Source organism: Bidens hawaiensis, unplaced genomic scaffold, assembly GCF_021521415.1.
Source record: "Bidens hawaiensis isolate Kalapana, Puna unplaced genomic scaffold, B.hawaiensis_p1.1 tig00083698_1, whole genome shotgun sequence".
Taxonomy (NCBI): Eukaryota; Viridiplantae; Streptophyta; class Magnoliopsida; order Asterales; family Asteraceae; genus Bidens; species Bidens hawaiensis.
This window is the reverse complement of record NW_027504014.1, coordinates 23,318-37,500: the sequence shown is the minus strand read 5'-3', so window position 1 is coordinate 37,500 and position 14,183 is coordinate 23,318.

The following is a 14,183-nucleotide window of genomic DNA, read 5'->3' as shown; positions in this document are numbered from 1 at the left end:
TCTAATGCAAGAAAAGAAATTGCACATCTTGAGTAGGAAGTGGAAGTCAGTTTTGGACATATTCGAGCCCCGGTGCGGAAGCGTGAATATTCATTGTTAACGGAGGAGCTCGAATCTAGAGTAGGATCGAATCGCACTCGTATTCACTCTTGAATGATATTTGGAAGGATGAGATGTATTGGGATAGAGTCTGATTCGATTAACAATAATCAATAAAATAGGATGAACACATATATGTAATCGAAACACAAACAAGATTGAAATGGTAGTATGATATCATTAGTCAAATGATTCTCATAAGTGGCTTTGAACTATAATGATAAACATCAAGTAACAAGGTCATCATAAAAGGAAATACACTCAATGTGATCATCAAATAATCTTCAATTTTTCAAACCCGATTGTGGTATGGATGTTGAGATAGCAGATTCCATCTGATTATGTCATCAAGATTTTCCACATGTGAATCATCATCAAACCATTCCAAATGATGAATACATCTTTGAAAAACCTTGGATTATTGATCTTGATCAACTTTTCCTTAACTTGAGTCTTTTAATTGATTTGAATCAACCAATTTGCAATGAAATTCAAAGAATTTTACTCCCCCAATTTCATTGCAATTGTCTTTAATAAAATTGTCTTTAAATCATGTGTGGGTGAAACAGTCTTGATCATCCTTATCAAGATTGAAGAATCTGAAATAGCCAAATGAAAATATTCATTTGTTGGTTGACACTCAAAGTGGTTAAATCCTTATGTTTGGTCAACAATTGTTCTTGTAAAGCTCTTTATGAAATCGTTAATTTTGGGTGAATTTTGTGTTGGTACATGATGTCAGTAGTTCAGTATATAGTGTCTGTAATCGAGTCGTTTGGATTTGTGTTTTGTATTAAGCGAAGTTAGCTAACAAGTTCGCTGATATAGGCGAACTTGTTAGATAAGCGAAGTTAGTGACAACTTCGCCTGAACATGCCAGGCGAAGTTGTCGTGTTTATATAGATTAGGTTACGGCGGTTTTGTAAACAAGTTTTCAGTTTACGTGTTTACGAGTCCTGTAATCAGTGATTGATATCACGTGTTTCCGGTTGCAATACAACGTGTCTTTGTTTATTATAACGTGTGTTCGATCGTGTTAACTCGTATCGTCTTCTACGCTCGTAACGTCTTACGTAGGGATTCCGCACCTACGTAGAACTAGATATTCCGTGTAGATCCGGCTGGGAACCTACATTTTGCCCAATTTTTACTCAAAAATGACCAAAATGTCCCTCGTTGACCCCGACACAGTCAACAGCTGATTTGACCAAAAGAATCTCTTCCAAATAGTCAATCATACTTGGGAAAACATCTTTCATTTAGAGCACATGGTCAAAAATCAACGAATAAAAGAATATAAAATATTTTCTTCATCTTGGCCCGTTTGACCTTAGAAAGTAAACTGCATCAAATATCCCAAAAATTCATCTAAAAACTTGATATATTTCATATACGCAAATCTTCTGTTCACGAGCAAACATATTTCTCTTCAAGAGCATGCTAGACCATAGTCATGCTTGTGAGTAAGAAATGTGCTCGAGAGTAAAAAGATATGCAGTGATTTGTCATGAAGGTTTTCTTTACGAGCACCAAGCATGCTCGTGAGCAAAAAGTGTGCTTGAGACACAAACTTGAGATTTCATTTCACGAGCACGTATGCTTAGAATATTTTTCAAGCAAGATATATGCTCAAGACAAAATTCTAATTGTTCTTGTCAAAACAAAGTGTGCTAAAAAAGATATGCTCGAATAAAAAACAAGATGTGCTCGAGAAAAGATTATACGTTCGGGGTATAAACTTATCTTTTTCTACACAAACAACTTGTAACAGCAACGAATTAACCAAAATACCCTTGCTACAGATGCTTGTACCATCTGTTTTATGCAACAACTGTATATCAGCAACAAACTGTTACTTTCAGCAACATATAATCAGCTTGTTAACATCAAATAATCAGCACGTTTTTCAGCAATTTCAGCAGGTTAACAACACGTTTTAGCAAATTCAAAACGTTAACAGCTCAATTTAACAACAATTTCAACATGTTAACAGCACATTTTAGTAGCAAGTTCAGGACGTTAACAACACCTAATCAGCTCTAACAGCTTGTACATTTAGCATAATCAGTTGTAACAGCCCAGTATTTACAAAATTACCCCTTCACATTAATAAGATCAGCAGCAAATGACTAGTTTGTGCAGTAGCAGTAGTAGTCGAATCCGTTCAGAAATAGTGCACATTAGCAGCAGATTATTTATTCAGCTCTAACTGTTTGTGACATAAATTCAGCAAACATATTATGTACTCGTGGACCACATCGGAAAATGAGTACTCGAACACAACATTATGCAACTAACAGCTTTAGCAGCAAAATTACTAAAGTACCCATGTAGCCCATGTTAATTGCCATTATGTCCTGCACCTGCAACTAAAATAACTGCTCGTTTATAATCATCATATCAGTAATCCGCAGCTAATGTTCGTGAATAAGAGAACCAAAACAGCATCAATCATTTGAGACATGAATCTGCAAACTGTACCACCTGCATATCACTTTGTATCAATAGTTAAATGACCAAAGTGCCCCTTGCATAAGACCTTGTACAATCTTCTGATTTTGTGCAGCAAGTATTAAATCAGCAATAAACTGACAAAAATACCCCTGCTGCAACTATTCGTTAATTAGATCAGCATCAATTGTTTTATCTGTTCGTGTGTAAAATTATATCATCATCAGCATAAGTCTATATCAACAGCAATCTGACCGTTTTACCCTTACAGAATCTGCATTGACACCTTTTACCGTTCACTTTATAACTTGTATCGGCTGAAGAATTACCAAATTGCACTTTTTGCTTCAGCTTGTAACCATTAGTGTATACAATTACCAGTAATCTGGTAAAAAATATATTCAGGAGTATGCATATCAGCAATTGTACAATATCCTCGAGCACAGTAAAATGGCATTGTAGCAACTCGTGAGCAGTAGACACGGGCCACTGTAGCACCCCTAAACTATCATTTTCCCCCAAATCTTTAACATAAGAACCCTAATTTCTTGGATTCTGAATTAAGCACTTGATACACGAAATTAATCATTGAAATCTCATCAAATCATCTTAAAATCATTGTTCTATCAACAATCTATCATCAATTTCATCAAACACTCAAATTTGTATAATCTCATATAAACGAAGTTGACCAAAAACAAACCGACAATGTAGATCTGGACGAATCTGTAAATACGTGAAATTGATGCTGAATCTCCGAACTAATCATCAATACAAGCATCAATCACATAAGTCATCTACGAATCATCAAATTTCATCCAAAACCATGCAAAAACCCACGAAAACTTCAACGATCTTCATGTTTAACGTCCATGGCGGATTTAAGAGCGAATTGAATCCAGTTCAGCGGTTAGTTTGAACGATTTGGTAACCCGCTCTAATACCAATTGACAGAACTAAGCCCCGGTGCAGTAGCGTGAATATTCATTATTAACGGAGGAGCTCGAATCTGGAGTAGGATCGAATCGCACTCGTATTCACTCTTAAATGATATTTGGACGGATGAGATTTATTGGGAGAGAGCCTGATTCGATTAACAATAATCAATAAAATAGGATGAACACATATATGTAATCGAAACACAAACAAGATAGAAATGGTAGTATGATATCATTAGTCGAATGATTATCATAAAGATGAACCACTCATACATACATTCATAGATAGACAAGAAATATTAGCCACCCCAGAAGAGTTCATCCCGAGGAGGAGACTCTCTCATAGGGAGAAAACCCTAGATCTCAATCAATACACAATACACTCAATCATACTAGACAAATGAATAATTACATCTATTTATACTAGTCTAGCATGACTTGGTCTTCAAGCCATCCATCCTTGGTTGAGACCAAACAATATATTCTCTCCCACATATTATTTCGATGTGTCGGTCTAAAATATAAGACCCAACAGTTTGAAGGTTAAACGTTTAGTTGAATGTGCTAACTATGAAAGTGATTTCGATGATTTTCCCGAAAATTTTTGGTCTGGTGATGAAGTCTAAGGTAATATATAACTGCATTAGATTTTTGTATTATATTTAATACAAGTAGTATATGCTCAAAACCTTTTTAGAGTTGCTAATAAGTTTATTTTGGAACTTTAGATTTTGTTAGTTCTATATAACAACTTTATTAATGTTGAAATGTTAGTCATTATTAAACATGTTGTTCTGTTAAGTTTATATTTTATTTAATATGCTATTGTTTTTAAAAATTTTCAGGTGTTTTAGAAAAAGGAGTTCTTTTGGTATAATTTTTGAAGATGTTGATGATGGTTTAATATCAAAGAATAGTTTAGGTATTTTGTTAATATATTTTGGTGGTTCGGTTTACATTAACTTATTTTAATTTTTAACTTTCAATATAAAGACAATGTAAATCGATAACATTTTGGTACGAAACTTTGAAAAAGTATTTTGTTCCTTTAACTTGTTGTCTCAATTGATTATGTTTAGTTAAATGTTCTTCCACCCGTGTTACATAGCCTAGTTATATATAGATATATATAGCGACAATGATAATAATAATAATAATAATAATAATGAATTGATAGTGTAATATTTATAAGAACAAATAATTTTACATTCATTAGAAGGTATTACATTGTAGTTTTTATTAAAACAAAATAATATACAACAAACAAAGTAAAATGATAACAAAATAGCATACAACAAACATTGTAGTTTTTATTAAACCATGAAGCCAAAAAAAATATCAATAAAAACTACATCAAGATTTATGAAGTCATAGAGTCTTGTTTATTAAACAATCATCGAAATAGAAAGAAATGTGTTGTAGTTTTTTTTACTTGCAAAGAAGAAAACTAAAATCACCACAAAATCAAATTCCATGTATTGTTAATAAGAGAAATTAACGTACAAATATAATTCATAAACTTATAAACAAACTATAAATCTCTATATACCTCATTGGATATTGCTCGTGTTACACACAGGTGGAAAACATATAAACAACATATAAATATAGACAACCATAAAATTTTATAACTCACATTTTAAACCAAGATAAATTTTTAACATAAGTTTGTACCAAAATACTAAACATTCAGATTGTGTACATAAAGACTTAATACTTACACAAATTTAATATACCTATAAACAAAAAAAAAACAAACAAATAAACGAAGACATAAACATGTGGTGATCATATTAGCCGATCATCAACTTCTTCAACATTCCACAAAAAAGAAAGTCATTTTGCTTCACAAACTGAAAAGCAAAATAAACCAGGATATAATATTTTATAATATGGAAATTATTTGCAATATAAAAAAAATGATCTACAATCGGCTATCAAAAATATGTGGGTTTTATTTTAGGCATTCATCTTGAAATTTAAACATAATTATAAAATTTATAAATTGGCCATATAAAAAAATGGAAAGCTTCTTGAGATTGGAGAGTATAAAAATCTATTAATTTTTGTAAATAATTGGTCAAATAATGTTTGCTGAGATTGTGATACGACTACAATTAGATTATATGATTATTAATTGACAAATTAGAATTATAGTATTTTTTTAATATAATTTGGAATGAAGTTCACGCATACATACATAATTTGTATATGAACAAAAACATATAATTATACAAAAACCGTAATAAATATATGTATAAGTTATAATAAATGAATTTATAATTTAACTTTTGTTTTAGACATTAAATTTGTAGTTAAATATATAAAATCTAACGTTATGATTCTATTTTAAGAATAAAAAAATCAAAACAATTAGTTGTATTGTACTAGTTGTAATAAATAATTTTAAGATAATTACACAAATATAAAAAAAGTTGGTTAATTAGTCAATTTAAAAAAACTATGTACAGGTTTTTGATTCTTGAAATATTATAATCGGAGAGTTATTTTAGACATTAATTTTGACATTTATGTATAATTAAAAAATGGTCAAATATAATAAAATGAAAAGTTTGTTGAGATTGAATACTATGAAAAGTTTTAAATGTATTTATTTAATTTGTAAAATTTTGTATTTAATCGGGTTTAAATATGTTATGAGTATTAACCATAAATTAAGCAGCTACAATGACTATTTAAAATTTGAAATTTAAATATAATTTTGAAATGATTAATTTCAAATTTCATATTTAAGAAACAACTTATTCTATTTTTAATAATATTAAATGAGTATGTTAATTTGAATTTCGAACATAAGATTGAAATTATTAATTGAGGGTTTATTTTTAGACATTAATTTTAACATTTAAGTGTAATTAAAACTCGTCAAATATAAACAAATAGAAAGTAAGTTGACATTGAAAAATATGAAAACTTTTAAATTTCATTCAGATTGGTCAAATAATGTTAGCTGAGATTTAAAGTAATTAAAATGATTATGTTAATTAAATTAAATATTAATTAATTTGAATTTCAAATAGAAGATTGTTTATAATAACTATCTTCATTTGAAATTTAACCATAAAAATATATACAAATTGAAATAAATAAATGTACATTTTATTATAAAATTACATTGTTAACATAAATATACAATTCAGAAAGGGCTCTGCTATAGATACACCATTTACACACATTTGACACCATCCCCCCATCTTATCATAGGCTGCATACGAAGCGTATGCTGACATACACATCGTATGGAATAATAACTTAAGTTAGTCAAATGAAAGAAGACATACGATTCATATGGAAAACTATACGAGTCATATACTATAAAAACTATACGAGCCATATTCTTTTGTATACAGTTCATATTATATGAAAGACGGGACGTATAACATTTCATACGAAGCGTATAAATCTAATATAACCATATGAACAATATAAGAAATAATACAAATCGTATGCATGTAGTTTTTTGAAAAATCATAAAAAGTAATCAAGACGAACTATATAAGAAATAATACGAAACTTGTGCCGAAGAATCTTTAAAATTAAGCAATTACTTTTGCAAGAAGCGTGTTTCAACATTTAATCGATCAGTCTATCACTGATCGTACGAACTCTGTAATCAATTCTTTGACCATATAAACTTTGTAAGAAGAATATTAGGTATTAGAAAGAATCTTTGAACCATATAAATTGTGTAATCACATTTTGTTCTTTTTACCCACTTATTTCTTTGAACCAGATAACTATAAAGTATATGCATATTTTACTCACTTCTTTCTCCCTCTTCATCCCTTTTAAATGTTGTTAAAAAATTACCAACTTAAAGACTTTTTTAATACTCCCTCCGTCCTATTATAAGTGTCCTAGTTTGATTTTTTAAGTCTTTCTTGTTTAACTTTGACCGACAATATTTTTGTTTGTGTTATATAATACTTGATGTAAAATAGATGAATGGATTGAGTTTTAAATGTATTTTACATTGATATAATTTTCATCAAGTATTATATGATACGAACAAAAATATTTACGGTCAATGTTGCAAAAGAAAGACTTGAAAAGTCAAACTAGGACACTTATAATGGGACGGAGGAAGTATATTTTTCCAACCACATTGATAAATTTCGTTGTTGAAATGCATAATTATGAAGAGAATGTTGTGGAATCCGATGAATCTTTCGCTACAATTTTTGTGGAATCTGGTCATTTTTTCGCAACCGAACAGGTATACGTGTTCTGTTCATGTTTGTATTATGTTATCCTTTTATTAACAAAAATGAATCTTATTTCAGGTGTTTATGTGTTTTGATAAGTTGAAGCAATGGGCGTACAACACCGAACTTAACAATGGCTACGTGATAGTGACCCAAAGGTCTAAGACAAATTTTGCTGGCGACAAGAACAAGGTGCTTATTAGATGTGATCGTGGTGGTATATACAAGGGGAAGGCAATTGTCAAACTAGTTGGTATCAAGAAAATCAACTGTTTTTTTCAGTTGATTGCAAAGTACCACAAAGAGGAAGATGATTGGAAACTAAAAGTTGTGTGTGGTACACATAATCATCTGGTTGCTATATATATGGAAGGTCATGAATTTGAAAGAGGCTGAACCCTGAACAAAAAGTTTTGGTTAAAGATCTGACAAACCAGAACGTGGATCCCCAAAACATTATATCAATAATGAGAAAACAGGACTCTCGTAACGAATACAACGAACAACAAAGGCAACGAGTATCCCTCCACCGTAATAAGTCTCCGATGCAGGTTCCTTTCACACTTTTGGCTAATGCTGGTTACCTTCAAGAGCATGAGGTAAATGAATCCACTCACAAGTTGTAGAGGCTATTCATCGTTCATGAATTGTCGTTCCCGATTTGGCGTGCATTCCCTCATGTGTTGCTCATAGATGCAGCATACAAGACAAATAGGTACGGTTTACCATTTGTTGAGATTGTAGGTGTAACTTCTACCCGTAAAACCTTTTGTGTAGCTTTCGCTTTTATAAATAACGAAACAGAAGATAGTTACACTTGGGTCTTAAGCCAACTAAAAAGGATGTTGGACAAGTGTATTCAGCCATGTGTCATACTAACAGACAAGGAGTATGCTTTGTTTAATGCATGTCAACGGCAATTCCCAGACGCTGAAATGTTACTGTGTCGATTTCACAAATATCAAATATTACCAATCACCACATGCAAAGTTTTCAACTTGAAGAAGGCTGGGAGGTCTTCCTCCGTAAGTGGAGATTGTTAGTCAGTTCTCCCACCAAGGAGTCATACCTTTACCATTGCCAGCGACTTGAATAAAAGTACTCTTCAAGCCACTCAAGCAAGTCTTAATTCTATTCATCGTTTATGTACTTGTTCAGGGGACACGTGTCGATCAGGACAGCCGCATGGCAATGCCGGGACGTGAATCAGGATATGCGATTAATTAATATGGAGAAGCATGTGATAAGGATGGAGAGAAAGATAAAGTGGTTGGTTAGGGACAGGAACGGTCCCACTGATGATGTGTCATTACATGATACCCCGGCTCCGCCAAAGGAGTCACGGCCGCAGGAGGAGCGGGTGTTCATGATGTTGGTGATGACGCTAGTGATGATGATGCTAGTGGTGTTGGTGTTGGTGATGATGATGATAGAGGTGACGGTGATGATGTTGATTTTGGTGATGTTGATAGTTTTGGTGATGATAGTGACGAGGATCATGGTTTATGATGATGCCTAGTATGATAAATACACAATTTAGTTATTATGGTTTATCTTTTAAAGTTGACGCACGTAAACGTTATCTTTTTTTGTTGTATGTGTGGATTCTAGTAAGTTGGATGGTTGTAGTAGTATTTTTCTTTTCCAACTATGTTGGGGGTTTGATGTATGCTAGTATTTATATTTTTATGTATTTGTTATACAACTATGTGAGCTTAGTACTTAGGAATGTTCATAGTTTCGTGTTTTTTAGTCAAACTTATGCTAAACAATTAGTAGCATTTTTTGGTAGCTGAAACCGAACTGAAGTAACACAAAACACACGATTAAAATCATAGCCGAACAAATTTAATAAAGCTTGTGGAACAAATACAATAACTATGTATTATCAAAAACCAGATATTATAAATATTAAAAATATTATAAATATAAAACAAATTAAAATTATGCGTCCGGTAACAAGTAGAAATGAAAGTGAGAAGTGATATATGAACGTAGATTTTGTTACAGAAAGATTTTGTTTTTTTAACGTTCACATGTTCTCTAACGCCTCATAAAATGTCATATTATCTAATTTATACAAAAGTGGGGATACGACTAGTATACAATTTAGACGATTCAACATGTTATATTATATGAACTATATCCTTTATATACGAGGCATTTATTAATTTTACACCAAAGTTATTCATACGACTCGTACACATTTTAGATGATTCACATTTAAGCTATACGAATTGTATCCTTTCATATTATTCGTATTTTTGTTTATATTAGCAATATGAACCGTATAACATTACATACAAAGCGTATGACGCCTGAAGATGGTGTGTGAGTAGAATTTGCCTTCAAAAAGTATATTCAAATATCTGAAAATAAAGTCAAATTTCAATATAAAAATGGTAAACTTGACATGTTTACTAAAAATGTCAATCATTACCGGTTAAGTAAAAAATGATGAATTTGACCGGTTCCTTTAACTAAAATGGTATTTTTGATGCTGCTTGTCTGTTAAAGTGGTCTTAAGTTCATCCAAGCAAATTAATAGTTTACAAACACAACATATCATGAATCGAAACGCCTCAAAAGTAAACTAAAGTCACGGGAAAACTTATAACAAAATAATATTAAACTTTAAGGAAATAATATTAACCATAATTAGTAATCATCATCATCATCATCATCATCATCATCATCGTACTCAGTATATCCCACCAATAGCAAAGCTATGGTAGGGTCTGAGGAGGGTAAGATGTAGACAGCCTTACCTCTACCCCATGGGGATAGAGAGGCTGCTTCCGGTGAGACCCCCGACTCTATACTATTTTTGCATCAAGCCTTAGACATAAGGCACATAGCACTCAATCATGGGGACGCTGGCTGATTGGTGCATGTACCCTTGTCTTTCGACTATCAACGCCACCACATGATGCCTGATTAACCTTCCATCACTTTTAACGTTATTTTCACGAGATTAGTAAAATAACGTCAAAATTAGTGCAATTTTACTTTTGCCCACCCGAGGGTTCACACATATACATTATATGCGCGCACCGCAAGCAGGGCACACATAATTAGTAATGAGTAATTTAATTCGCCTTTTGTTACTCTATAATAATAAAAAAAACTTGGGTGTTTTAGAAAGTATTAACATAGTCAAATATGTTAAACTTATAAGTGTTTTAGAAAGCATTTAGTCAAATCAGTTATATTTGTAAGTGTTTTGGAAAACATTAATTTCAAATTAATTAATTTTATAACTATCTTGAAAATCATTAATATAGTCGAAACAATTTATTTTATAACTATTTTAGAAAACATTAATAGTCAATCTTTTGATTTTTTGTAATATTATTATGATATAAGGTAAATTGTATTAATATATAATAATTTCTTTAATAAAATTAATGATATATTATTTGGAGTAAACGGAATTTTGTTAGTAACTGGAATAATCACTAATAATGTGAACAAATGTAAAATTAATGTTATAGTATAACCAGAATAATTACCAATAGCAGGAAATACTGAATAATATGAAATAATGACAAAGAAAATGAATTGACAATCAAATAATGTGAGTTATATGAGAATCGATTATTAGAGTATCAAATAAAACCTTACCGGAAAACCATAATAGTTCAACATCTCCATTGAATCTTGGATTTTGATATACAACCTAAAGAAATTATAAAAAAAGTCATATAATAATTAAAATCAATACAAACAAAAACGAAAAAAAAAGAAAGTTGTCAACAAAATAATGAATAATATGATAATAAGCATTAAAGTATCAAATAAAACCTTACAGGAAATGATTAATCTCACTTACCGGAATAGGCGATGGTGGAGGTAGTAATCCGAAACAGAGAGAGAGAGAGATTTAAATGATTAATAGCTAGGATTTCTAATCTTATGGTTTATATAATGTGAATGAGATGATTTGGCAATAATAGAAAAGGAAACATGTGACATGGCAATGGCATGGAATTGAAGTGGACACCCTAAAATGATACCATGTGTAACACATTCTAATCCTTTAATAGTATGGTAAGATTGATGTTCATTGTGTGCGTATAAGGGGTAAACTTAGAAAGTAATAATAAATTTTGAAAGTGGATATTAGTAATGGGACAAATAAAAAAGGAATCGTAGACATAGAGGGAGTATTACATTTTTTAAAAATGATTAACTTGTTTTAATTCCTTGTGCTCTCATTTTTTTTAAACCCCCGGCATCGCGCGATATGAAGATGTTGGCTGTGATGATTCTGGAAATTGTACTTAAACCCTTTCATAAACCTCAAGAAAATGAGGCTCCATATTGCAAAGATTCATTTCCGACGGAATTAATAAGTTTCCACATCATCAACGTTTGACAATCATCTTGAGCTGGATTATTTGCTCGGTTCGTAATAAATTATTTTCCTAAATTAAATTGGTTGCACCTTTATCTTTTGAAGCAAATGAATTATAATTAACAATCAAAACCACTTGGCCGACTAGGGTTTTCTTCATTTCCAATGGCTTCTTTATGTATCCATTGCAAACAATCTTCCTCCCAACCTGAAGAGGTATGTACCCGCCTCAACACCAAGCAAGGCGGGTCAACCCACAAGATAAAGACATTATGAAGGCACAAAGCCAAAACCTATGCGCATGGCGCATACAAAACATGCTCAGGCATCATATGCCCAGGCACACATATGCTCGCGCATCACATGTGCGCGCGGCGCATCAGCGCGCGGCGCATATCACATGCTCGTGCATATCACATCTGCGCATATAACATCTGCGCGTGAGAATAAACAGAAGACCTCGCGCATCCTCAGGATTGGCGCATATCACACATGCACATAATCGACCTCGTCCTTATCCAAATCAGGATTAGGGCAACCTTGATTGTGCACGTCAGATAACCTTCTAGAAGGTATCTTTTTAAGGAGTAAGAATATGCTGATGTTGACAGCTGCCAAATGAAAGGTCGACAACTCAGCATGACACATGTGCTACCACGTGATTACAACCAATGAGAAAGCGCCAGGTGTCCCAGAGGACACGTGGCACAGTGCGATTGGAGGAGGCCAACGAGGCTGAGCTCAATCAGTGGAAACCCTAGCACTATAAATACAGCATCAACTCCACTTTGATGAGGACATTCATACTCAATCATTGACAGTTACAGGCAGTGATATCACATTCAATCATATTGAATTACATTCACTCACAGTCAGTTACATACAGAAACACAATCACATAATCATAGAGAGTAACATACAGTATTCAGCTATTAAGCAATACTCTCCAAATTCCCTTACTCACACATTATTATCTTCTCCTACACATACTTATTCTCACGCCGGAGGGTTACCCCAAAGAGGACCCCTCTGTCCCTTTCTGAGGGGTAAGTTAACGGCGTTGTTCATTTTGTAGGTGGAAGAACACAGATCCAGAAGAACCATCGGTGAAATAGTACAATCAAAACCCGAGGAAAGTAGATCTGCTACCAGTGAGTAGATCCACGTTTCTTCATTGGCGCCATCCACTATTACAAACGGCAATCAGATCTCATCAGATCATAAAAAAATCAATCACCATGGTTTCTGGTGTTCGTAACGCTGATCAAGCTCTGGAGGATATTGAACGTGAGGGTGTCAATGAGGGACAACAGTTTCTGAGGGTGCCGCGTGATTCTACGCGCACCACCAGTAACCGTCCCTTCATCACAACCCCTCACGGCCAGACTGAAACTCCTCCAGACGATCTCACGTTACAAAATCTTGCCGGCGTGAAACTGAAAGGACCAATGGGTCCAGAAGAAGAAACAAATGATCCGAATGAATGGCTCATAAACGAGCAGCGGCGTTTAATGGAAAAGTACAATGAAATGGTCAAACAGAAAAAGCTAGCCGACCAAACACAAAGGCAAGCGTTTGATAAGCAGACTACAAAAAGGCCGCGCGCAGCCGGAAGAAGGACATTCTGTTCACACTGCACACACTGAGTTCAGTGATGAAGAAGTGCATAGCATGAGGAAGACGCGAGATACTCATGCAGGAGGCTCACAACTCCGCGCGCCTGTGAACATGGCGCCTGGAGCCAGAGCAGATCTGGATCTACACATGCCGTACAGCCCGCCAGTGAGGGGGCAAGTGGACGTAACCACGCCGTACAGGCCGGCCATCTTAGTGAAGCACTCAAAATTTACTGAGCGCATCGCTAAGGCCCCCATCCAGCACAAGACCAAGATGCCAAGTGGTCTGGGCAAATATGATGGTACAACAGATCCAGATGACTTTTTGCAAGGTTTCTATAACACGGGAAACCTAGAGAGCTGGACGATGCCAACATGGTGTCACATGTTTGCCCGCTGCCTTACGGGCGCGGCGCGGGTCTGGTTCGAGAGCTTGCCGACTGGGCAAATTGATGGGTTCGAGGAACTATTGGAAAAGTTCCAAGCCCACTTCGTA